The sequence below is a fragment of the Felis catus genome, chromosome D2, assembly GCF_018350175.1.
Source record: "Felis catus isolate Fca126 chromosome D2, F.catus_Fca126_mat1.0, whole genome shotgun sequence".
NCBI classification, from domain to species: Eukaryota; Metazoa; Chordata; class Mammalia; order Carnivora; family Felidae; genus Felis; species Felis catus.
In genome coordinates this window covers 68739738-68766944 of record NC_058378.1, presented here as the reverse complement: position 1 = coordinate 68766944, position 27207 = coordinate 68739738, and the positions used below count along the sequence as shown (strand labels likewise).

General features: G+C 39.3%; 1 long non-coding RNA gene across 3 annotated transcripts in view; it reads left to right on the top strand.

Annotated features, from left to right (window-relative positions):
* Nucleotides 1-24313, top strand: part of LOC109492695 — a 124491-nt gene extending 100178 nt beyond the window's left edge. For all 3 annotated transcript variants that reach the window (XR_006587320.1, XR_006587319.1, XR_002736659.2), the window contains 4 exons: nt 15978-16232; nt 17077-17248; nt 17918-18001; nt 24228-24313. This is a non-coding gene — a long non-coding RNA (uncharacterized LOC109492695). The remainder of the gene's footprint in view (nt 1-15977; nt 16233-17076; nt 17249-17917; nt 18002-24227) is intronic.
* The last annotated feature ends 2894 nt before the right edge of the window (nt 24314-27207 follow it).

Genomic DNA, 27207 nt, shown 5'->3' with positions numbered 1-27207 from the left:
CCATTACTAATGAGGTTGTTCTTTCTCATGCTTTCTCTACCCTCTTGCTTGTCACTTATTTTTTACAAACAGCCTTACTCATGTCCCATATGGGTGCCACAATTCCAAGACTAGGTGACCTTTCAGTTCAGCTACTCAGAGCTTAGTGCCTTGGTTTCCCAATTCTAACTTCCCTAGAATAAAATGTAACAGACTTAAGCTGATATCTCCCTTTTGGGTGGAGTCCTTCATACAGGGTTTGTCATGGGAATTGTAATATGCTACCTAAGTCAGCTGTCCATCCTTGACCTGGACAGCTAGGGCTGGCAGGATAATGTTACATGGCACACCATAGCTTTTGCCCGTCAATAGTTGGGGAAAGTAAGGCATGGAAACCTATCTTATTTAGTAAATTTTGTAGATATATGAAAAACTTTGCCTTGTCAACCCCACAAAGTTTAATGAAGGTAAAATGAGATAAGATTTTTGAAAAGTTTTCTGTAAACTGTGAAGTTCTGGTAGAGGTTAGTAATTGTTTTTGCCCACTGACTGCTCTGAGTAGTGTATCAGTATACATACAAGAAAATGTGTTAAGGTACATGAAGAAAGAGTCTAGGGAGTAATTTAGAGAGAAAATTATTGTAATTATTTACCAGCCTTATCTCCTGAGACCAGCTCTCTTGATGATCCTGAATACAGGTGGTTAAAGTGATAATTAACTCTCCAAATTCTAGTTGGGCCTAATTTTCAACTATGGATTACGATTCTTTCAAAACCCTGTAACATCATCTGAGGCAATGAGAGGATAAACATCTGAAATGTGATTTAATGACCAGAATATTCCCTTTCAAAAGGGAGGAAGAGAAGTCAATGTTGTTAAGAAGGTGCAGACGCTTTTTCTTTTGCTAATGAAAGAGATCTCTTCCAACAAGTAGATGGTGGTAGCTATTATTCTGGCGAAGCAAGTTGTTCTAGGCATTGACCTACCTATTCAATGTGAGACATAACCAGGGCCCATCCTTTATAAGAACATTTCAAAGATTTTTTCTAATGACCTCGTCAGAGCAGAGAAATTGGGAGCAGATTTGGCGTAACACGGAGCTGCCGGGATGTTAAGGGTTGGTCTTGGAAAACTGAGGTAGGCACAAGCCATGGTTTGATAGGTACTCTTACTTTGTTGGGTTTGTTTGATTTACTTGTTTATTGGTTTGACTTATACCTTCTTAAGTTTCTCACATGATATAATAGAAGAAACCATGTACAGGAAAACTAGGCCCAAATCCCTGTGGCCTCTTATCTATGGGACTTTGATCAAATGACTGACCATCAATCTTGTCAATGTATCTTGTAGAAAATTAAGCAAGTCTTTTCCTTTTGTGATGGAATTTTGGCTGAGATCCAGAAGATGGGAAACAAAGGATAGGAAATACTCATGCATATTTAAAAATGAAGCCCGGGCCATGTATATAGAAGTTGCTAAGGGATGATTTTTTACATCCCTTAGTCCATCAACTATTTTAAGTATATATAAGCAGCTATGTACAGGAAAAATGAATTTCTTTGAAAAAGAGGGAAGTAGAAGAATGTGCTTTCCCCACTTCAAGCCCACCACCTATAGAAGGGAATATACTGCCAAGAGGGATTTTAATTGCTCACCCCACCTGGAAGTTGTACATCCAGGGCCCCAGTGCTGCTAAGAGACTAGTGTCAAATATGGGGAGTCTTCATCAGACATTCATGTCTCCTGTAAGTCTCCTTAGCGACATCTTCCCTGATCATTCAACATTGCAGTTCCCTTTCAGTGATCCCCATCTTTTCCTTTTTTTTTTTTTTTGCTTCATTGTCCTCCATAACATCAATCATAGTCTAGTTTATCAGATAATTTATTAGTTCTTTAGTTAATTGTCTGCCTCACTACTCTAGAATGTAAATTCCATGAGGATGGGGTCCTTGTTTTGTTCATTGCTGTAATCTGAGTACCTTGACTAGTGCCTGGCAAGTGGGAAGAACTCAGTAAATTCTTGAAGTGAATTAAATTGTAAAGAAACACAAGGGTCCTTTGGAGTTTAGGGGAGGTAGGGTGCTCAACTCCCTCAAGAATACAAACTGGCCTGAGAGGCAATGAGGATGGGAGATAGAGCCAGCCACAGGGGGCACCCGGGTAAGCATATAGCCAAGAGTGTGCAGAAGGTGGTAACTGGCTCAGGTAGTCACAGAAAGGGGCCCACCAGGAAGATAGCTTGTGGAGCAAGCATGTGGTCAGAAAAAGGCCCCAAGGAGAAATGGTCAATGACCAGGAGAAGGAGTCAGTGACCAGTACCAGGAAGCAGCACATGAAGTGGTGTCAGCAAGGAGAACTCAGAGCCAGCATTGGGCATCTGCCACAATCAGTGGGTGCCCAAGACAGATTAGAACTGCACCAGTCAGATGAAATATTCCCTGTCCCTCCCTGTCCTCCTCCCTGCTCCATGGCTAGAAGGAAGGGAGGCAGTTAGTGACCAAAACAGAAGGGTGGAAGAGAAAGCAAGGGCACAGTGAGGATGCTAAACTCATCACCATCCCTTCCTATAGTTTCCAAGCTTGAGTCCAATGTGAGTTCAGGGCAAGGAGTTTAAATTAATTCAAAGAGTAAAATCTTGATATTAGGAAACACAGGACTTGGTTAAAAGCCTCCCCTAAGTGAGACTCATTAAATGTGAAAGCGACAGGAGAAAATGGGGAATCCACTTGAAATTTTACATGAGGTTTAATTCTAAATGTCAGGTTTAAAGGGCCATGATGAGAGGAAAAAATTTCTCCCTATTTGCACCCTATTGAGTCAACACTTCCAATAAGCATACCATATATCAAATAAGTGAAGTGAGTGTACAAAATGCCCACATCCATGGTATACCTTCAATACGTGTCTGTGGTTGGCGGTAATGGCGGTAATGCTATTCCATGCAGCCCCAACTGGGCTTCCAACCTCTGCCACATTTTCCTACTTTGTTTGCCTATTTTTATATTCACTAGTCTCTTCCATGGAAATTTCCCTGACATCTCTACTAATTCCAAATCATCCAAAGTATAGACTATCATCCTCTCAAGTAAAGACTATAGATTTCTCTTCCTGCACAATCTCATGATTTCTAGTGATAATATTGATGATTTTTCAAGATAGCCAAAATTATCAAGAACTTATTAAAATACCAGACACCCCTCTAAGCACTTTGTATGTATTATTTCATTTAATCCTTACCACAACCCTGAGAGGTAATTATAGAGTCTATAGAACTTGCTTGAAATCATCCATCTCATGTCAGACATGGCATTGAACATGGGGCTAAAAGCAAGAAGAGGAGCTAGCTGGGGCTGCCCCACATCCTAACAGGGGAGTCACGCACACTGTGGGAACATGTGTTCATTCTCTACTGCAGATCTTGTCCTAAGATTATTTTTTGTTGTGAAATCAGGAGGGTTAATGCAGTCCTTTTCACTGCATTCCTCAGAGAGAAAGTATATTTTGTAATCTCATCACATGCCTGTAAGATGAAAACCAGCTTTTGTGGTTCAGCAGGTAAAATCAGTGCATCAAATTAAAAGCTTTGAGCCTCAATTGCTGAATGCAATGGTCCAAACAGAAACTCTGGTTGTCCAGGCAAAAATATTAACAAGAATCCCTTTGTTTGTTTCTAATTAACCATATCTCCAGATCCTCTGCCTTATTCATCCCACTTGGATGAGTACATGATGAATCAGCAGTCAGGATACGGTTGCTTTTGCTTTGTCTTTAAACACTCCATGGTCATATATTCCCAGAGGCAGATCATAGCCTTGGGACTGATGGCCACCAGCTTGCTAACTCTTAAAAGTGAACAGATCTCATGGTTTAGCTATGGGTAAATGTAAGGTTTGATAGAGGTCTACAAAGGGCTTGATAGAGGGCTACACACCTCAGATATTATGTTGTACATATCCCTCTTTCAACATCCTTATCACTGAATCTTCCCAATTACTGCCCTGTGAATTAATGAGGTACGACTAAAGTGTGTAGACTTTCTCAGAGAATGAGAAAGTGCTTCCGGAGAAATATTTCCACAGCTATAACTAGGGTGGTCGAATTTTCTTGTTTAGAGTGTTTCATTCTCCCTAGCTGATAAAAGGACTTCTGTTATGGTTTGGCCAGTTGTGGATACATGGAATTTCTATTAGCTCTGCATGTGTAAGTAATTTCCTGGAACACAGGTGTGCTAATACATATAAAAGGCACATCCTCAGGAACAATATGAATAACAATCCAGATTTTCATTTGTTTGTCATTTATGGATCTTCTCACATTATTGGGGAGATGCTGGATCACAGTCTGATTTGAAACTGCCAGTGTCTGTGACTCTATCTTTCCAAATCCTTCCTTTAGGCCAGGACATGGAGATTAGATTTGGTTTCATGAACTACTGCTGCTCGTCCTTTGCTGCCTAAAATCAGCGTACTCATAAGGTGGCAGAAGAGGCCTGGCAATATATATCCATAGTTTTGGCTGTAAAATGGAGACGGGATGGTGCCGCCTTAATTTTATCTTGGCTTTTGCACAGACTGCCATGGTGATTAAGAAGAGAAAACTGCTAATCCTCTGGAAATAACCTCTGCTGTTTCCTACCCCCCAAGCAACTGTGTTCAGAACACAAATACATTTCAGGGAAAACACATGAGGAGTTGTTCTCTGGATTTCAGGAAGCATCGTATCCTAAGCGCTTTGAAAATTCCCTTTGGGTCCAGCTATTCTGAATATTTCATGGTTGTATGTATTTTGTTAATTTCCACTGCCTTTATGACATCACTTTTAATGCATTGATGATATTTACTCTGTTAGGTAACTCTTGGTGAACGATGTCAGTGGCAGACTCAAGGTGAGCTAGAAGGCCATGTTGGATTGGGCTAACAACAAAAGCTCCCGTTTGCTGAGCCACCTCCTCCATGAGACACAGAGTTAGGCCCTTAAGTATATTACGTCTGTTCCCTGTCACCGCCAGGCCAAATATGTATGATTATCCACACTTTATTGAACAAGAAAGGTGGCAAACATTGTGCACGTTGCTTTAGCAAAGTCATCTACAAGCGAACAGGCAGAGCTAGGGTTTCATTTGAGTCTCACCAGAGAGTTAGCACCTGTTAACCCCCAGAAAGGTTTCTCAATCTCTGAGCTTCACTTTTTTTCATATGGACAAATTGGACAATAATAGCAGTTATTTATGATAAATAATAGCTGTTTATTTTCCTGGGGTGACATGGAAAACAATTGAAGTAATATATGAGAACATGCTTTGTAAACTCTGTGGTGCCATAGATACTAGAGTATGAGCATAATGGAAGCATAAGAGACACACATAATCCCCAAGCAGGGTAGGTTCCAGAATCTCTATGACCAGAACAAGTAGACCAACAGAGTAGCTAAACATTATGTCACCTTGAACATAGTCTTGCCTATATTCGGGCTTGAAACAAATGTTTTCCTTGCTTCTATGTCATGCATAGCACAGGGATTAAAGATTTAGGAGTAAATGTTGCCAACTATGTTAGTGACCTTCTGACTGATTTTCTCCACATGTCTCTCCTTTCCACATTTACAGAGGTCTTTTAATATGGACCAATTGGAATGGACCAATTCCTCCTTTAATTTTTCTAACACAAGGTAGAATTAATTGAAAATATTATTCATATCCACGCCACAGGTTAGGGACACTTTAACACCTCCAAGATCCCCTCCTGCTGAAATACTATAAGCTATAAGCAGTAGTGATTTTTGGACTATTTTCATTCAGAAGAGCACTCTTACTGCCCATCCCCCACTCCACCAGAATCCATAAAACATGAGCCGGATGCATAATCTCCTGCTTAACTCTATCACTTCTCTAATCACATTTCTCTTTAACACATTCATCAGGACACTGAGCAGAGCTCTAGGTATTTCATCGGCCTTTGATTTGCACATTAAACTTTCCAGCTTTTGAATTTTTGAAATAAATGGTAATGATAATGCTGGGGGAAGGACGGAGAAGGAACTTGCATGGCTTCACACAGATACCCCACACTGGATTTCTGTGTCTGTTTGCTGCTGTATGTAGCCCCCTTCAAACTTGTAACTGGTGGGTATGAGCACCATTGATGAGAACCTAGTGTAGGCATGAGATGTGATATATTTGAGAACAGCTTATTGCTTGTTTGAAAATGGGATTCATCACTCAACCACTTCTTCCCCTTACCAGTTCTGCTACCCTTAGTCTATGGTGTGGCCATGACATGACATGATTTATCAAGAGAAAAATAAATGTAACAAAGAAACTAAATACATAATGAAAATGAAGATGTAATTGCAATGTAGGAGAAATTTTAGAATTATAATGTTAGAAAAAATTATGCCAGTAAATTTGAAAATTAAGATGAAGTGGACCATTTCCTAAAAGAAATTAATTACCAGCTAAGTAAAAAGAAATTAGAAAATCCAAGTAGACCTATAAATATTAATAAAATTTCTATGGAGAGTGATTTCAAACCTCATCTCCAGCATTTGTATGCAGTACCCTATTCAAAGAGCTTGAGCACAAAACATTTACACTGTGGTCCTTATTCCCCAAGGAATTGACATTCCAAGAGACAGAGTAGATGGTTTAGACCTCCTGACATGAAAGGTACAGTGTTATCTGGAACAGTCTGCATGTCAACCTGGGAGTGAGTCTCAGCATCAATAGTCACTTTAGCAGGAATGAACACAATGACCATAGTAGGTATCAATTATTGGACATTTTACTGTGATGTGGGCACTTTATACACATTATTTTATTATTACACACATCAAGCCCAGGAAAAGGGTAATATTATTCCTATCTTATAGATGAAGAACTGATGTTAAAGGAGATGAAGGCATTTGCCCAAAGTCATCTTGCTACTGATTGGAGGGTCTATATCTAGACCAAGGCCTAACCCTAACTTGGAATTTTAGGCTGGTTGATCCGATTTAGGAGCAATGTTCTCTTTAAGGCACAAGAAGGCAGAGTAGGACACACCATACAAAAGTTTTTATTTGGGGCAACTGAAATGTATTTAATAAGTTTTTGTGATGGAGAAATTTTTTTATTAATTTCACTGAGGATTGTTATATATCATATTCCTGTTACAACTGGGATGTAATTTCATTTAAATATGATTACAAGGACCTTTTTCACAGGACACTGAGTAAAATTATGCTCCCCCCCATCCAGTGTCAATTAATACTTTATTGCTTTCCTCTAGGTTTTTGTTACTTTTACAATACCTCATCACCTGAATTATACAATCCTAAAGTCTTGAGATGGCACCTGTTTTGACTGAATATTTATTTCATTATTACTGTGTGTCCCAGAAATATAGGGGCTGTTAACTATCCTACCACTGCTTTCCCTAGTGCCTGCCACCAAGCCCAGCACATAGTAGGTACACACTAAATGTGAAATGAATGCATGCAAAGCCTGGCAGGATGCTGAGTTTAACAGTTACATGTCTTGTCATAATTGAAAGAAACTGAAGTCCCAAACACAAGAAAAAAACATGATTTTTCCCCAAGAGGAATGTTCATCTGTCTCTGTCTCCATCACCTACTTTGACTTCTCCAGAGATAGAGCCATCTAAGAGAGTACAAAAGTCCCAGCATTGTGATTGAGGAGGGAGAAATTGGTGGGGAGGGGGGGCAGAGATAGTGATAGGAAATGAGGTTCAGTGTTGCCCGTAGCATGAAGACAAAAGAGAGTGAAGAGTGTTGGCTGTTTTCAGCATTTTGTAACATTTCTTATGGTCTTGTATCCCACTAGATTGTGGACTCCTTAATGATAGGATTGTGCAGCTAGTACAACACTTGCTTTAAGGATGCACTAAATAAATGTTTGTTCAAGTGGCATGAGAAAACCCAGCTGACATTTTTTTAATGTTTATTTATTTATTTTCAGAGAGAGAGCATGAGTGGGGGAGGCAAAGAGACCGTGAGTAGGGGAGGAAAAGAGAGAAAGGGAGGGAGAGAATCCCAAGCAGGCGACATACTGTCAGCACAGAGCCAGACACGGGGCTCAAGCTCATGAACCACGAGATCATGACCCGAGCTGAAATCAAGAGTAGGACACTTAATCGACTGAACCACCCCACATCCCCACCACCCAATATTTTCTGAGTACCCACTTTCAACCAATCTCTCTGCCACGGTCACTGTCACTGGGGAGGTCATTGCCCAATAAGGAGCTAATGGTTACTGCATATGAAAATCGATTACAAATACTGAAAGACAGAAATTTTGGGTGGAAGAAAGATTTGAACCAAGTGCTTCTAAATTCAAAAATGGCAAGGAAGTTTTGGCAGATAGGCCAAATAAGGACTTCAAAATTACATACTTCCTGCATTCTGGAACAAAAATCAACCACATCATTGAGTCTTCTGCCCTCCTCCATTTCTCATGTATGATTGTCTTCTTCCTTTGTCTTTCCAGGGCACTATGGAGCCTAATGGGTTGTTAAACATTTTGAGATTCTTAGAAAAATAAAGAATCCTAGCATTTTTAAATGACTTTTTTCATTCAAAGAGCATGACAAAATTGTAAATGAGCCTGTACAAACATCAAAATGAGATGCAAAAACAAAATAGGAGAAAAGGATGGAAGGCAGAATAAACAAAGAGTTAGAAACCATGTCTCTAGCAAAAGGGCCACTTCTTTTAACAAAACTGAATGGAAGTGGGAAGCGTGAAAGACCATTGTCTGATGGTCCTGAGTTACTTACCAGACAAAGTAAGTTTTTTTTTTAACTTTTTTTTCATTCTGTAAATAATCTTCCTCCCCAGACTCTCCTTCTCCCTTTCCAGGCACACACAGGCACATAACCGTAACTCAGGCCAGATGAAGACCCTACATACTACAAAGATGGTGTGCATAGCCATGTGATATAGAAATTAAAAATAATACTAAGTGACAAAATATTAAATGTACTCTTTCAGAATTTCACTAAATGTATATGAAAAGCAATATTAAATTATAGTTTTTTCCTAGCCTTTCTTAACTTTTTCTATTTTTGGTACTCCTGTTTTTCTGGTGTGCTGAAGCATGTGTTCCAATTGTGTATTGGGTATCCTTCCACTAATGTTTTCTTTTTCCTTCACCAAGCTCTACTACTTATAAGATCATTAATGTAAATCACCTCCTTTCCTTTATTTATTGATCTCATTTTCTGTATCTCACATTTTATTTCCCTCTATTTAAAAAAACAAATGAACTTGGTGCCATCTGAGTTGGGCTATTGCCTTATTTGAAATATTGGCTTTGTATCTTCAACCTACAAGTCTTGTGGAATACAAAGATAAATCCTTTTCCATCTGTCAGGTTTTTAATCCTTGGAGAAACCTTGGAACACACATAGAATCAATTTCCATTGAATTTGTTGTGTATATTTGACTGAAACAGATATGGCTTTAGATAAACACCATTTAATGAAGTTCTATGCCATTAAGAATAAAATGTGGGGAAAGAATTGTTCTAACCTGGAAGATTTTAAAATGTTGAAAAATCCTTCATGATCTCTGATCTTTGTTTCCCTGTTCTTTTCAGCTTCATTATTTTCCATAAAATAATCTTATCTTCTATATCACTAATTTGTTCCTCTGCCTCATCCATCCTCATTTTTATGGCCTCCATTTATGTTTGCATCTCAGTTATAGCATTTTTAATTTTTGGCCTAAATTTTAGTTGTTTTATTTCTGCAGAAAGGGATTCTCTGGTGTCTTCTGTGTTTTTTTCAAGCCCAGCTAGTATCCTAAAATCATTGTTTTAAATTCTAGTTTAGACATCTTACTTATATCTGTATTGCCTAAATCCCTGGCCGTCATTTCTTCCTGTTCTTTCTTTTGCAGTGAATTCCTCCATCTTGTCATTTGGAGGAAGAAACAACAACAACAGTAATAATATTGATAGAATGAAATACAAATTTAAAAACCTTAAAAAATCAAGGGGCGCCTGGGTGGCGCAGTCGGTTAAGCGTCCGACTTCAGCCAGGTCACGATCTCGCGGTCTGTGAGTTTGAGCCCCGCGTCAGGCTCTGGGCTGATGGCTCAGAGCCTGGAGCCTGTTTCCGATTCTGTGTCTCCCTCTCTCTCTGCCCCTCCCCCGTTCATGCTCTGTCTCTCTCTGTCCCAAAAATAAATAAACGTTGAAAAAAAAAAAATTAAAAAAAAATAAAAACCTTAAAAAATCAAATAAAGGAAGCTCAATCCTAGATGTGTTTTGTTCTGCTTCTAAAGAGAAGTCTGATAGAAAAAAGAGAAAGGAGTAAAGGAGAGACAAAGAAATTAAAAATTAAAAAAATAAAAATAAAATGGAAAGGTAAAAAATTTGTTCTTTCTGTATCCAAAAAACAAAAGAAAAGATAAACATCAACAACAACAAAAACAGAAGCAATAACAATAAAAACAAACAAACAAAAAAATGAAGCTAGTTCCAGTTTCCCCTAGAGCTGAAACTTTGCAGCAGTCTATGGTCAGTAGACTAAGCTCATAGAAGGGATTTGTGCTGGTCTTCTTGGGGGAAGGGGCTTGCTGGTCTGATTCTCAGACCAACTTGTCTTAGTGGAGATGTGCCTGGAGGGCACAGGAGGTGGGGCTTGGTGTAATGGCTCTGCTCTGTTCTCCACTTGGTGGAGCCATTTAGCTCGCTGAGGTCATCAATGTTTGTGGGCTAATGGTGAAAATGGCTTCACCCTACTCTCTAGTCTCCAGAGTGGGAAATTCTCACCCTCATAGATGTTATTAGTCACCCCTCCTGTGTCTCCCACTTCCATCAGCTCCCCACCTTCCCCCTGTCTGTATCTGAGCTGTCAGTTTCAACTGGATATGGATTGACAGAAAAATCTAATGCAATCTGGAGGAAGCTCTGGCCAGTTGCAAAATGGCACTTATACTCCATCCCCACTGCCTACAAAGGCGTTTTAGAAGTGAAGTGAACCGTTTGTCCACTTTTTCCAACAAGTTTTATTTTAAAGGAAATGGCCCTTCCACTGAAGACATGGTTTCTAATTTTGTTTATTCTACCTTGCATCTTGTCTCTTTACAGAAAATATCTGCTATTCTTGCTTTAGAGCAAGATTAAAAAGAAATCTAAAACCATCTAGTCTTTCTATCATACTTTCCTGTTTACTAAGTGTGTTTACATATATTATTTGATTCTTGTAATAATTATGAGTCACTCTGATATAACTTGATAACTTGACACTTTTTCATAAATCTTTAGTGTTAGTGTTTTGTCAGCTCCCACTTATTTCCTCCAATTCATCAGGAACTCTAAGTTTCAAAGGCACCTTGTGAAATAGGTGTAGCCCTGATGCTTTAAGAAGCCTTACTGTATAAAGCCCTTGCTGGTAGGTTCTAGTTAGTGCCTATTTATTTTTTCACTATACTTGTTGTCTTGACTTTGGTTCCCTCAAAATTACATCCTGAGACAAGGTTTCAGGTGTAAGCAGTGTATTTCGGAAATGACCAGGCAGCATTGGAAAGGAATGGGGAAGTAAGTCAGGGAAGATAATAAAGCCAAGAGAAGCTATGATAATGAGCAGTTATCACCGTTGGTAACAGGATTTGGTCATGCTCCCATAGAAGACTCTAGGAGATACTCAGGACTGACCTCTGAGGGATAAGGAGATACTTGTCCTCTTTGCATTCTGTCCCTTGTCAGTTGTGAATGGCTCCTGAGAGCTTTATCTGCTTTTCGGTCTTCTATATGGCTGGGGGGGGGGGGGGCGGGGAGGGGAAGGCTTTCAAGCAAAGTGGCATAGTGCTTGAGGAGGGAAGCCATAATTCTGTATGGGAACTGTCCATAAATGCTGCAATTTGACATTTGGGATGGACCAACAGGAAAAGGTATTACACTAGCTTTTAGCCATTTAGTGTCTTCAGAATCTCTGCTAACTTCTAAGCATCACCCTGTAAAAACGAGAAAAATTTATGATATAGCTTCATATTGCCTGCCTTTTAAAAATATACTTTATTTTTCCAGTTGGCATTCTCCTTGTAGTCAGCTTCCAACTCATTCCAAACTTCTCTCTCTCAGCAGAGCTGTAGAGTTGTAGCACTGTAGGATTTGAAAGCTTAAAGGACTTTACACTTTTATTATTTTTTCATTAGCAGATACAGCTAACCTAAAGTTTTACAGCTTGCCCTTTGTCACAGAAATCCCCCTTACAAAGGGAAATTAAATTTAAAACACATATGGGTTACAGATCCTATTATCTTCCTTGCTCTGGACATTGCCCTGTATGTCATTCAAGGAATTTCTCTGCCTGATCAGAAGTAAAATGAAGGGAGGAAAGTGGACAGGAAAATACTTTCCTATTGATTTTAACATCAGGATATGGACATTTCTTGACTAATACATATAGAGATTCCTGGAGGTTTTCTCATGCTGAGACAAGGAATGAGAGGTCCAGCATTACTTGGTGATATATCGGGCATGATTGTCAGAGCTCATGATTCAGAAGAAAAAAGATCTACAATCTGTTTTTCAAGGCTACCCGATTGATTTTTTTGCCTTGCCTGCAATTGAGCTGAGTCAGTAGGTTGAGGAAAGCACACATTCTTGCAAAGTAAGAGATGCCCCATTGGCTTGATTTATCTCCCAAAGAAGAAAAGGGGTAATTTAAATGGTGGATTTTCTTGTCTTATACATGTTCCTGTATCATCAGCGGTATTAGAGTCCAAGAGGATGGCTACAGAATACAGGCTTTGAAGATCTGAGGTTCAATTCTGTCTTGTTTAAGAAGCTGAGCATCCACTTAATAGGTGAAATCAGCTCTCAGGTCCAAAGAAATGAGGGGACAAGATTCCCAGTATTGTTTTCAGGGAGGTTTTCTTTCTGTGCACATTGAAAAATAAGAACACTTTTGTTCCCTTGCTATAGAAATTGGGTCCATGTTCCTTTAGATAAATGATGAATTATTTTTCACCTTTTTCTTTCCTGAATTATCAAGTATAGCTACATGGGCACATGCCCTGGATCACCTGGTGACTAGGAGTCACCATTAGGATGAGAAGTAGAATTATTAAAGACTCACTGCATTTTCTTTTCTACATAAATTACATGTAGCATATTGATAATAACAACAGATTACACTTATATTACTAAGGGATATTAGATAGATAGACTACAGATAGATAGGCAGACGCTTAATTCCCACAAAAACCAATGGGATACTATATTTTTCCAAGGTATTGATGAAAAACCTGAGACATGGAGGAATGAAGTATTTGCATGAGGTCACATGACAATTTGATGAGTAGCTTGGAGGGAAATCAAGTAGTTTCACATCAGTCTGTGCTCTTTGCCATCACATCAAACTGCCCTTTGTCTGTTTAGAGCAGACATTTATAAATTTGTAGAGTAAGAATCAAAATGGCCAAGGTTTGAGTTTGCTTACCAATTCCAGTTGCACAGTGGTGGCTGCCTGGAGGTCTGGTGGAGAACGGCCTCTGGATGTAGCAGCCAAACCTGTCAGTGTCACTACCCACATCCCCCTAGCACTCAGTGCTCAGTTCTCACAGGCTGCCAACTCCTTGCTTAGGGACTTTCTACGGCCTAAAACTTGGCTGGTAGTGTGGGCTAGGCAGGCAGGGTAGGCAGAAGGTGCCTGGCCCCTTATACTCCTGGAAACAGTCAAGGACTGGCTAGAGTTGATGGAAAATATCCTTGTAGAGATTCATTTACAAGCGTGTGCGCTCCTGAAGGTCCTGAGTGGGCCTGATCCCCACCTGCCCACAGAGCTAACCTGTTTATTAACGTGCCAGGTACTGGCTTACTTCAGTTCCCTATCTTGACTGTCTCTTTCCTTACCGTGAGATCAACTCCCCGATAAATTTCTTGCTTATCTCAGGGTCTCCTTTTGGGGAACACAAACCTAAGACAAATACCATGAGTGATGTTTAACATGGGCACAAACCAGGGAATTGACTGCTTACTTACCGGGTATTTTGCAGCCCTGAATTAAGTGTTGAGAATAAAAGACTTAGGTGCATGGATGTGCGACATTATGTTGTTATCTGTAAAGTCAGCTAACAATAGCTATCTCACAGGTTTGGGGGAAAGATATACATGATTCTCTTACACATGCTTTTCTTTCAACAACATCAGATTGTGTGTATAAGTGAAATTGATAAGAAGTGAGATTGATGCATCTGTCCAAGGATTGGCCCACAGAAAATCATTCTTCCTCAAAAAATAATATAAGAGGGGCCCAGCCAATCCTGGCCAATCTCAGTCCTCAGACCTTCAGGGACAATTCTTACCATCATGAGATGGTTACAATAAATGAAGGTGGATTAAGTTATAACATGAGTTCTAGGTCGTTCTGAACGTAAGAGTACTTTTCGAAACGTGAAGCGTTTAGATAGCATATTATCAGCCAAGAACTGTTTCCTGAGTCAGTCCAGTGACAGGAGAAGCAAGATACAAAACGTGTTGGGGGATATTGGGGGTAGGGGGAGAGCTCTGGAAGCAAACAAACAAAAAAAAAACAATAAAATGGGAAAGAGAAGGATCTAGTTATTTAGCCTTTTTAAGCCTCAGTTTGTCCATCTATAAAACAGAGATAGCAGGACTCCCAAGGTTGTAGCAAAGCATAAATGTTAATGAATGCCAGGTATGTCGTGTTCACTCAAGACACACAAGCTGTATTACTAATATTATTACTATTTGGCTGAAACTATGTGAACCGGCCTCATATCGTCCACAAGATTATAATGCAGTTTACGCGATTACATCTGTTTATTTGCCGGGATTGCTCTAGTCTTTTAATTATGCTCGGGAGTGCCAGAGCTCAACAGTTGGGCTCATTGCTCTGAAGTTCCAGTAACTGCGGCTGCAGATTTACTGTGGAGTAATCCAGGGTGTTTTCTCCGATGGAGGACTGTTGTGAAGTCTATTCATTTCACACTGTTGCTGTGAGACATCTTTGGAGACGGAGACATGGGCTTCTGTTTTAAAGGAAGTTGGCTTTGCAAATTCACCCTCAAGAACTACTGGCAATCAATTAAATTCCATCCTCACTGTGGAATCTGAGGGCACCTATGGTTGAAACGGCTGCTTTGGGCAGAGCAGAGAGGCTGATGTTTGTCCTGCTGCTTCCTGGAACTCCCTGGCTTCAAATGGTTTTCTTGAAGCAAATAAGAAGAAAGAGACTGAGGGGGAGGCTGGGATTCTAGATGGTCTGCAAAGGCCAAGGTGACCCCCTGCTTTCCAGGATGAGGACAGCACAACTCATGAGATCACCAAGGGAAAAAGCTTTGCTGTAAGACCGCCTGTCACTACTTAGGATCCACGGCCTCTTGGGAGCTGGGCTTGGATGTCACAGAGCCCTGCTATCTCTCAGTGCTGTGATGCGCAGGAATTTCTTGCAGCAAATATTTTAGGATGGTTCTCAGTGGTTTCATTTTTAAATGATATTTCTATAAATATATTCATTTTTGTTATATTTTTCAAATTATAGTATAAATTATTTTTGCTGTTCTTTTTCCCTATCACCCTCTCTCTCTACACAATCACATACACATACACACACACACACACACACACATACATACACACACCTTTTTATAAAATATAAACATTTGGAAACTAGGAAGAAAAGTGCCTATAATGCCATCACTCTGTAACAGTATTTATTTTTCAGTGTTCACCAGATCTTTTGTACATGAAGTTTTACAAAGTTATAATTATACAAGCACGATCTTTGTGTACCCTGATTTTCATAGAACATTGCCTCATAGGAATTTGTCATGTTCCCAGACAGAATGCAGAGATTTCAATTTTGTCAGCAGCATAATGTTCCACAAAGTGGATGTCACCACAAATTTCTGCACCATTTCCCCAGTGGTGGACATTTAAGTTCCTTCCAGATTGCTTGTTATTGTAACTATGGCAATGGGCATCTTTCCCCATGTGATTTTTTTTTTTCTGTTCTTTGGGCTCTTAGGAAATATGCAATCCATTGGATAATAAGACAGAATTGGATAATAAATGGAAATGAAGATGGATCCAATGAAGGAGACTGAGAAGCAGCGGTCATGAGTTGGGGGAGGGTGGTCTGAGAGTACAGAACCCCAGAAGCTGAGTTATGACACGTTCCATGGACGGAGTGGTTATTTGTGTTAAACACCACTGAGAGGGGAACAGAACAAAGACAGAGAATTGACAGTTGAGAGTTTCAGGTTCTGCAGCAAGCACCAGGGTAAGCAACCATGAGCTTGGGCAGCCAAAGTTCCTACTGTCTGGAACAGCCTGTCTTCTAGGAGACACATGGTCCATAACCATGAAGTAAAGTGTTTAACTGTAACATGAGACAATTGTGGTGATGGAAAGGAACATAGTTCTCTAAGTATATTAAAAAAAAAAAAGAATCTTGCTTTCACTTGTAATGCAAAGAATTTGATAGACAAAGGAGACAGTAAAAAACAAAGGTCCTGCAGAGGTAGAGAATGTGACACACAGGAGAACTGAAGATCAAGGAGCCTGGAGCCAGACAGAGAGGAGACCATACTAGGTGCGACTGAGGAGTAGGTGGGGGCCAGATTGCATGTAGCCTCACCTCCCATATTGAGACCTTTACCCTAGGGAAAGACATGATCAGATGTGTATTTTGAAAAACTGACTGGTTACAGCATGGAAAGAGAATGAAAGGTCGGCTCAGGACACTGTAGTATTTCAGTAGCAGTCATAGAAGATTCTACATAAAATTAGTGGACACAGAAATTGCCATATATATCTCTCAAAATATCTTCTATGAAGACTAAATCTGAGGCTACTGGTCATTTAACAATATTGTAATGATCATGTAATTGGTGTTACTGGGAACCATGTAAGCCCTGTGTGTAGAGTGATTTCTTCATGGAAAACATGTTACATACACACAAAAGATTCTTCCTCTCTTCTCAAACTCTGAAGCAACCATTATAGCTCTTTATGAGCTGTTTGCAGCATGTTGATTTGAAGACAGTATTTCTTCTGCCTGTAAGTTTCCATTTAAGTTCCAGAATTTGATAACCCAAATCTGATGTAAACTTTCTCAATTACAGTTCGCTAACCGCAAGGAAATGGTCAGGCTGAAACAGTGATGAGGAATGTTGAGGATGTTCTGCAGGAGATTGATAGAGACTCTTAACAACTTTGACTTCTCAGTTCTCCTTTAACTTAATATTTCACTTTATATTCAGCAAGAAAAAATCAACGGAAATATTAGAACTTGAGGTGGGATGATAGTCCAAACTCTTATCTGTAGCAAATAAGTCAAATGGACTTAAATGAAAAAAGGGGATTCGTTGCTAGACAACAGAAAAGTCCCTCAGCAAGCAGGCTTGCCTTTCAGGTGGATTCAGGAGTGTAAACAGTGTCATCCAAACTCAGGCATTCTCCCTCCTCTCAACTCTGTCCTCAGGTGCTTTTGCCATGTGGTCTTCCCTAGATGTGCCAACCTTGTGCCATGCCAGTTTAGCAACCCTAGCAGAAAGAGGACTTCTTCCCAAGAACTATACCCAAGTCCCAGCTGAGGTTATAAACTCATTTGTGAACCGGTAATCGAGGCCAGAGATGAGTGAAGGGCTCCTACACCAGGCCAACTGCCCGGGAGCCAGGAGTGGTATCTTTTCCACCAAAACCTCAGGGCCTGTCTTTGGAAGGGGATGTTTCTCAAATAAAAACAGATAAACTGGGCCTGCAGAAAAGATAGACAAATGTTCGTGGCAGGAGATGGTGAAGTTCAACTTAATAATTTCTACAGAATCTTAGATGAAGATTTATGATCAGCAAGCATGGGCTTGAAAGGTGTTCTATGTGCTCCTCATGTTTTCTCTTAAGGGAATTCATTCATTCATTCATTCATTCATTCATTCATTCATTCCTACCCTACTTTTTCTCCAGAAAGGATTGCAAAGAGCTTACAAGGCTTCCTTCCACATGCAAAGTAGTATGAATTAAAGATTGTGCAAAAGAAGAAAAATGAAGGTAAGAGAAAAAAGTGTTTTGATGATACACAAATGTCGTAGGCAAGCTATTGATCTAGCTGTGGCTCTTTGGAAGTCTAAGAAGGAAGATTTGTCCATTATCCTGTTCACACAGATCATGATTTTAAAGCAATCCCCACACTCTTCACCATTCCTGGTAATCAGATCAGCCAGGAATTTTTCTTGTAAGATGTGATGACCAGACTCACAAGCAAACAGCACAGAGAGCAGTGGCCCATTTCACAGTGCTAACTCTGCATAAAAACTTCTCATACAATTATGCTCCTTCTCAAGCATAATTCAGTCAAAGCAATTCTGAAGGGACCATTTCTTTTCAAATAATTAGATTTTTTCAGGGGCGCCTGGGTGGCTCAGTTAAGTGACCAACTTCAGCTGAGGTCATGGGTTCGTGGGTTCGAGCCCCACAGCAGGCTCCATGCTGACAAGCTCAGAGCCTGGAGCCTGCTTCGATTCTGTGTCTCCCCCTCTCTCTGCCCCTCCCCCATGCGTGCTCTGTCTCTCTCAAAAAGAAATATGTTTTTAAATTTTTTAAATAAATAAATAAATAGGGTTTTTTTCAATGATAGAGTTGTACTAAAGAGGAATTTGACAGTTGTCCTTGAGATGATGAGACATAGGTTCAGAGTACTAGTACTAATAATAGAAGTACAGTGGGAGTAGGTGCTAATAACAATATAATTAGTAACAATTGTGCCAGGTGTGACATATTTATATGTATGGATTATCTCACTGATTCCTCAAAAGAATGCCAGGAAGTCAGGATACTGTTATCATTGCAATGATGTTTTCTGTTATGCAAATTTGAAATAGAAAGGAAGAATGACTATATGCCCAAAATCTGAAATAATGCCCTTTACATGCATCCCTGTGGGAAAATTAGTTCTGAATCATGCAAATTTTGAAATGTGAGAAATATTCTGGAATTCATCCCTGGTATGAAATGCTATAGGCCTATAATTCTCACATCACAGCTACGAACACTTAGATTTAGTGAGGTCCAACAGCTGTCCAATTAACGAAAGGCTGAGCAGAGATTTGAACCCAGCATTCTAAATTGCCTCCTTCAGGGTTGGTGTTCTGGGGGAGACTATTGATCACATTCCCTTTTATAAACCCAGAATGTCCTAACACTCATTACATAACAAATTATTTTTTTCATTTTTTTTGTTAATGTTTATTTTTGAGAGAGAGAGAGACAGAGCATGAGCAGGGGAGAGGCAGAGAGAGAGACACACACACACACAGAATCCGAAGCCAGCTCCAGGCTCCGAGCTGTCAGCACAGAGCACAATGCCAGACTCAAACCCACAAACTATGAGATCACATCCTGAGCTGAAGTTGGACACTCAACTGACTGAACCACTCGGGGTGCCCCCAAATGATTTTTTTTGACAGGATCATTAAGCCAGTTGCATTGAAATACATGTGGCAATTTCTTAGAAGTATACATTTCACACATGGTGACAAATAGAACATGGAATGCCTGCTACATTCCCATAAAAAACTCTGTACACAATCATGCTCCCTTGATTTTCAAAATTACCTCCAAAGAGCAGAGAAGACGTACCCACTGGACTCTACTCAGATGAGAAAAATGAGGATAGGATCTTGTCACCACCAATCATTTTTGTCCAATGGACAATGATGAAAGGGAGCTAGATACTCCCCTACCTCTGAGTTGTCACTGAAAGGAAAGCCAAACCTTTCGTTCTGGAGTCTTCCAGAACAGATAGAAAGTCTATATGTGTTGAGACTTGAGTCAAAGAAAAGAAAATCTTATGAGACCTAAAACCAGTGAGTGCTAATTTAGGTCACAGAGCAGGGGCCATTCTTAGCCTCTCATTCTAATGTTTTCCTTCATAGCTCATCTTAAAAACCAAAATCAGGCCCAAGACAGAGAAAGGAGTGACCTCTGATTTCGGCCAGGGCCTAAAGCTGTGTTGTTTTTACTCTGCGGATGGGAGAGTGGAGTGTTTGTTTAGAGTCTCCAACCCTGGGTGGTTGGTGTTTTTGTTGTTTTTGTTTGTTTGTTTTTTAGTAACCTCTACAGAAGAAACACTTCAGTCTGAAAAGGGAAATTTATTCCTTCACTGGCCACCACATTAGCTGAAACAGCATCTCTCTGCTCACCACTCGATGCCAGTTAAGCGGGAAGGCCATTACACTGTGGTTTGCTGTTGGTGTTTTGTTCTCTTTGCATGCCTGTGTGACCAGCTCAGTCATTTCGACTCAATATCTTTCTGCTGCTAAAGCCATTCTTGCTCTGGCAAGTTTGCTGCTACCCAGCAAGAGAACAAATTGAAGGTAATGGAAGAGATGAGAAATAATCATACCCTTGACATTCCGGCTTTTGTCTGACTTTCCTTGGTAATTTATTTGGCTGAGCATTTTGTGGCTGGTCAGAAGTAAAATTATGTCCCAGGTTCTTTTCATCCATCTTCAGGAACATCTGAAGGAAAGCCTTAGTCTTTACTTTGTTCGAGAAGTGATTTTGCTATCCTGATGTATCATGGCCTTGCAAGGCAATTGGTTTAGATAAAGTAAGGTTTGCTCAAAGTTTGAATAGAAAAGGATAGGGGAATTGATTAATTGTTCCAGGAGTATCTCTGCAGCCAAATAAATGTTATGGTCATTTAAAAGCAACAGGCTTGCACCCAGTTTCTCACTCCTGTTGGAGCCTTGCCCAGTAAACTGCTTTAATTAATGACTGATCTCTACTTTCCAAATGGTTTCATGTCTTTGAAATATCCTAAGTCCAACTGCTGAATTTTATGGTTCAAGACAGAAAAGGGAAACAACTCACCCCTTTAAAACCAATCCTTACCCAGAATCACAGGGGAGCATATATAGAGCATCACAATTTTTTAAGTAAACACACATCAGAGAAGAATGGTGGAGACCGCATTTTGTGGAAGATAGGATAATATGGTTCTAAGTTCAATGAGGTTTTGGCCAGATTGATCTGGGTCCAAGTCCCCATTCTACATTTAATGTTTGACATTGAACAAGCTACTTTCACAGCTATCTGTAAGATGTTCGCCACTATTTCCACTGTTTTTTATGATAATATCTGGCATACAATAACTGCTCAATGAACAATAGCTGTTGTTATCATATCTACTATCATTTTATATATAAAATGCGACTGACTGAAGACACAATGAAAAATTCCCATGTGACCGTAGGTGACATTCGTTCTTTTAATGAGAAGGCATTACTCTGATTATCCCATACACCTCCTGTGTCTGGAATATAGAATCTCTGCAATGCACTGCTTGTTTCCTAACACCCCCGAAGAGCAGGCATAGAAATGGAAACCTGCTCGGTTGGTTTATCTGGTACTGTACTTCTTTCCTGCTCCCTAGAAAATTATTGGCCAATATAAGAACTTGTCATGCAATCATACATATAAGAAAACTGTGACTAGTTACTAGATTTCTCTGGAATTCCCCGATTATTCAATGCAACCCCTCTCAGGACCACTGCATTCTTCTTTCCCCATGCAGACTCTTCCCTTGGAAATGTGGTTGAGATGCTGCCATATGTTCATTTTGTTTAAACTGGGAGGCAATGGGTTGGATCCTTAGCCCCATAATTCTCGGGAGTAGCCATGGTGCTGAAACCTAATGATGACTACTGGCTAGCACTGTAAATGATCTGTTGTATGATTATGTCTGTCTGTGTCATTTGTATGATCTGCCCAACCAAGCTTTGGAATGGGAGGGAGGTGACTAATGGGTAGCCCTATTTTCTGATGGATCGCATGAACTTAGGTGGACCTTTGCTCTTGTGGAGACTGTTTTTCTATCTCAAAGGTAGAGGTGATGATAGTAACTTCTGTCCGTGACCTGTCACCATGACCCTGAAGTAATCACAGATGTCTTCATCTCCTCAAAAATTAGTTGTGTGGTTCTAGCCATCACTGCCTTTCTTAGTAGTTTTCAGATTCAAATGGACACTCCATGACATTTTTGGATGAGTTTTCAAATGTTTCTATGGTTGCCAATAAATGCATGTTCAGTTGAGTTGAAACAAAATATTATGACTCATCAGGACTCCACTTGCTCTCACACATTATCTTCGATCTACTTCATTTCTTGAGAGTCATTTTTAGTTCGTGAGCACTTCTTCTCCTCCTGGCATTCTTTTCTGTTAAGTACTGAAAAGATGGGGCGCCTGGGTGGCTCAGTCGGTTAAGCGTCTGACTTCAGCTCAGGTCATGCTCTTGCGATTCACGAGTTCTAGCTCCACGTCAGGCTCTGTGCTGACTGCTCAGAGCCTGGAGCCTGCTTCAGATTCTGTGTCTCCCTCTCTCTCTCTGCCCCTACCCTACTCATGCTCTGTTTCTCTCTCTCTCTCTCTCTCTCTCTCTCTCTCTCTCTCTCTCTCTCGTGCAAAAATAAATAAAAACATTAAAAAAAATTTTTTAAGTACTGAAAAGATGACTTTGTGCCACAATGAAAGATAGCGCTGATTGCTATAGTAATTTCTGTTCATTTCTTTAACTTTGCCAATTAATTTTTAGCTCCCAGAGAATATTTTCTAGATAACATTAGGTGGTCCTGGCAGGTATGCTGAAAGCTAAAAACTTCCATGACCTAAAATGTCTTTGAAGATTTTACTTAACGGTGTTTTCTTTTTCTTCTTTTTTTCTTTTTTTCTTCACAGCCTAAGATAGAGTAATGAAAGTTTATATTTTCATGCTATTTTTTGTATCTCTTACCTTAAGCCAGCTCGAAAACACTCCATGGTCATTATTTTTAAAGCTCACAGTCTTTACAATCAAGCAGACTTAGTGTGAAATCTCAGCTCTGCCATTTTCTTTCTTTGATTGACTAACTGACTCAACCTCTCAAGAACTAATAATTCCTGGTTTGGCCACTCTGGAAAACAGTATGGAGGTTCCTCAAGAAGTTAAAAATAGAACTACCTTATGACCCAGCCGTTACACTACTATATATTTGCACAAAGGATACAAAAATACAGATTTGAAGGGGTACATGCACCCCAATGTTTATAGCAGCATTATCAACAATAGCCAAATGATGGAGAGAGCCTAAATTTGCATTGACTGATGAATGGATAAAGAAGATGTGGTATATACACACACACACACACACACACACACACACACACACACACCCCCATACCTAGATTAGTTTTAGTTCTCAAAAGTCCATATATATGATACATAATGGATAATAATATATTCATAATATACATATAATATAGGTATATATAATAATATATACATTATATATAACGGAATATAATTCAGTCATCAAAAAGAATGAAATCTTGCCATTTGCAATGACATGGATGGAGTTAGAGTGTGTCATGCTAAGAAAAATAAGTCAGTCAGAGAAAGACAAATACCATATGGTTTCACTCATATGTGGAATTTAAGAAACAAAACAAATGAACATATGGGATGGGGGAAATATTATGATGAGCACTGGGTATCATGTATAAGTGATGAATCACTGAATTCTACTTCTGAAACCAATGTTGGTCTGTATGTTGACTAACTAGAATTTAAATAACAATTTTTTAAAGTACTAATAATTCCTTCAACTAAGAGCTGTCCTCAAAAATAAATAAAGCACCAGATATAAAATGCACAGCACCTTGTAAGTGATCAACTTACAGTTTCTTGAAAAACTTTTCTTGGTAAATGTTGAAGGTATTTGACTGAATTGATATCTGTAGCTTTTAAGAGGTTGCTTAGAACATGAAATTAAATGATTGCATTTTTTAGGATCAGACTTTCTTAATTCTCTAATTTTATTTTAGGAAAAATTTGTTTTACTTTTCAGGGAAAAGGCATTTTAGAAAGCTTTCATATCTTTAACAGTCATTCTGAAAACTTTGTATTGAATTTCCCTGAAAACATACATGTGTTTAAAATTTGAAAAGAAGGGGGGAATATTTGGCAATAGTGTGTTTAGAGATTTGATCAAAACCCCAAATATTTTGAAACCTAATGCAACCCATACCTAGATTATTTTTACTTCTCAAAAGTCCAGTAATTTAATCTCTTAATCAAACCTCTTGAAGTTTCCATTTCTAACTAAATGAAATGATAATAAATAATGAGCCAAAAAAATAAAGAGCACCCATTTAAGGGGCAAATGTGGGAAATTTGATGGGAAATGAATGTGAGTTTAAATAAAATGAAAATATCATTTCTCTCCCTTGATTTTCAGCTCCAAGTAAATGAGGGACTGAGTAGGAGCCAGCCTAAATTCCTTGGATTGAGTTCTTCAATGTAGAGTTCTTCATCCATGGCAAGTAGACTACATTTGTTCAGGGATAAAGGGAGACTTGGGGAATTTAAAGTCTGTTAACCTGACCATGACTGCCTATGCTGGCATAAACTCTCCTCCCAGAGACTGTTCTATTTTATTTCATGCTACCATTATGTCTTCCTTACATGGTCTGAAAAAATGTAATCTGAATAATGTGTGGAGTAATTGATTTGCCTGATTGAGTCAGCTAGCAGTGATGATGGAAAAGTGTATTGTGTGTCAGTCCCTGGTCAGGTAAGACATAATCCCCATCCTGAAGAAAACTGCAATGTTGCAGGGTGACAAGCAATATTTTAATAGGGAGTGCACAACAAAGCACAGCAATTAAACAATGGCTGTTATGAGATAATGGAGCGGCTCAATTCAGTAGGGAGAGCACAGAGTGACAATCACCAGAATTGGGTTTTCATCTGAGTTCTATCACCAATTAGCTCAATCGATTTGGATACATTGTCTTTTTTTTTTCTCTCTCTCTCTCTTCTGTCACCCATTTTGAAAATGGATAACCAGAGGAGAAAAAGACCAGGGAACCTCTAAAATTTTTCCAAGTATTTTCTATCTGTCTCTTTATATATTACCTATATGTATTTCTTTTTCTTGATGGAAAGAATTCTGTGGTAGTTCAGGAAATCAGTGAATGGGATTGAAACTCCTCAAAAGATGGGCTGATAAGAAGGGGAAAATGTGCAGATGTATCTTGCTAACAGGGAACCAGTCTTCTCAGTTTGTCAGTTTTGATCCTCACCATGGCAATCACTATCCTCATAGACATGGCACAAATGAAATGGAACTAATGAAGTCATGTTGCACTTAAAGGAAACACAGTGCACTACCTTCCATATCACTCCAGGTAGTGGTTTTCACCCAACTCATTCACTAATCTTACTTACCACGAAACAAGACCCTAGATGGAGATACAATGTTGTTTGCAATATCTGCCCCTCAAGACTCTTCATTTTTCTGGGGCAAACAGAAGTTTTCCATGGGGTCATATGTTACTTTTTTTATTGCCTTTTTGATGGAGTATAACAGACATACTGAAAAGAGCACAAATCATAAATGGACACTCCAATGAATTTCATAAAGTGTGCACATCCATGCAACCAGCACCTAGATAAAACCAGGGCCCTGAGTTTCCCCTCAGGTCCCTGCAAGTCACTGACCTCCACTCTTTATCCAGACTTCTGTCGTCAGCGATTTTTGTTTTGTCTGTTTGCGAAGTTCCTGTAAACAGAGTCGCGCAGTATGTACTCTTTTGTATCTGCAATCTTTCTCTCATTATGATGTTTGTGAATTTCATTCATGCTGTTGCATGTAGCAATAGTTTGCTATGGGCATGGGTACAAGTTTCAGGAGTGTGTACCTTGAAATGAAACTGATGGGTCCTAGGGTTCAGCTTTAGTAACTACTGACCGCCAACCAGTCTTCCAAAGACAAATGTTAGCATGGCTATGGAATGGCTACACGTGTCGCACGCTGCTGGTGGGAGGTAGACCACGTGCTCCATGCATGTGCTATTTCAGTAGGGATGCGGTGGTGTTGCATTATAATGTTAATTTGCATTTCTCTGATGACGGAAGAAGTGGAACACCTTTTCATATGTGTATTAGTCCTCTCTGAAGTGTCTAGATGTATCTTTGACCCATTATGCCCCACACCACTGGGTTAGCTAAATTTTCCTAGTTGACTTGTGGGAGCTCCTGATATAGTCTCCTTTGTCAGAAAAATGCGTTGTAAATATCTTCTTTCACTCTCTCACTTGCCTTTTTATGTTTTCGTTGGTGTCTTTTGATCAACAGAATTTCTTAATTTTAATGTAATATGATCAATATTTTTTTTCCTTTTGCTTGATGGTTAGTGGCCTTATGTCCAAATTAAAAATTCTTTGACTAACGCCAGATCACATTATATTCTCTCATGTTTACACTTTCAATCTATCTGGGATTGATTTTTGTGTATTGTATCAGATAAAGGTCAGATTCATTTTTTCTACATGTATTTCCAGTTGACCTATTAATTGAAAAGACCATTCTTTCCCCATTACACTAAAGTTTCACCTTTGTCACAAATCAGTCTGTTCCTGTATTCTTATTCCAGTCCATTGCTCTATTTGTCTATGTCTACGCCAGTGGTATTCTGCATTAATTACTGTAGCTTTATAATAAATGTGATTTCTGACAACGTAAGTCTTATACCTTCGTTGTTCTTTATGAGCAACAAGATATTTTTTAACCCTGTAATTTCCTCATAAATTCTAGAATCAGCTTATCAATTTCCATTTAAAAAAACAATCTGGCCTCCAACTCCTTCTATGAGACCAGCATTACCTTGATTCCAAAACCAGGCAAAGACCCCACTAAAAAGGAGAACCATGGGCCAATTTCCCTGATGAACATGGATGCAAAAATTCTCAACAAGATACTAGCAAACCAAATCCAACAATACATTAAAAGAATTATCTACCACAACCAAGTGGGATTTGTTCCTGGGCTGCAGGTCTGGTTCAATACCCACAAATCAATCAACGTGATACATCACATTAATAAAACAAAGGATAAGAACCACACGATCCTCTCAACAAGTGCAGAAAAAGCATTTGACAAAATATGCATCCTTTCTTGATAAAAACCCTCAAGAAAGTAGGAATAGAAGCAACATACCTCAAGTTCATAAAGGCCATATATGAAAGACCCACAGCTAATATCGTCCTCAATGGGGAAAAACTGAGAACTTTTCCCGTAAGGTCAGGAACATGACAGGATGTTCACTCTCACCACTGTTGTTTAACATAGTGTTGGAAGTCCTAGCCTCAGAAATAGGCTATGAAATGAAATGAAATAAATGGCATCCAAACAAAATGAAAAATGAAATGAAATGA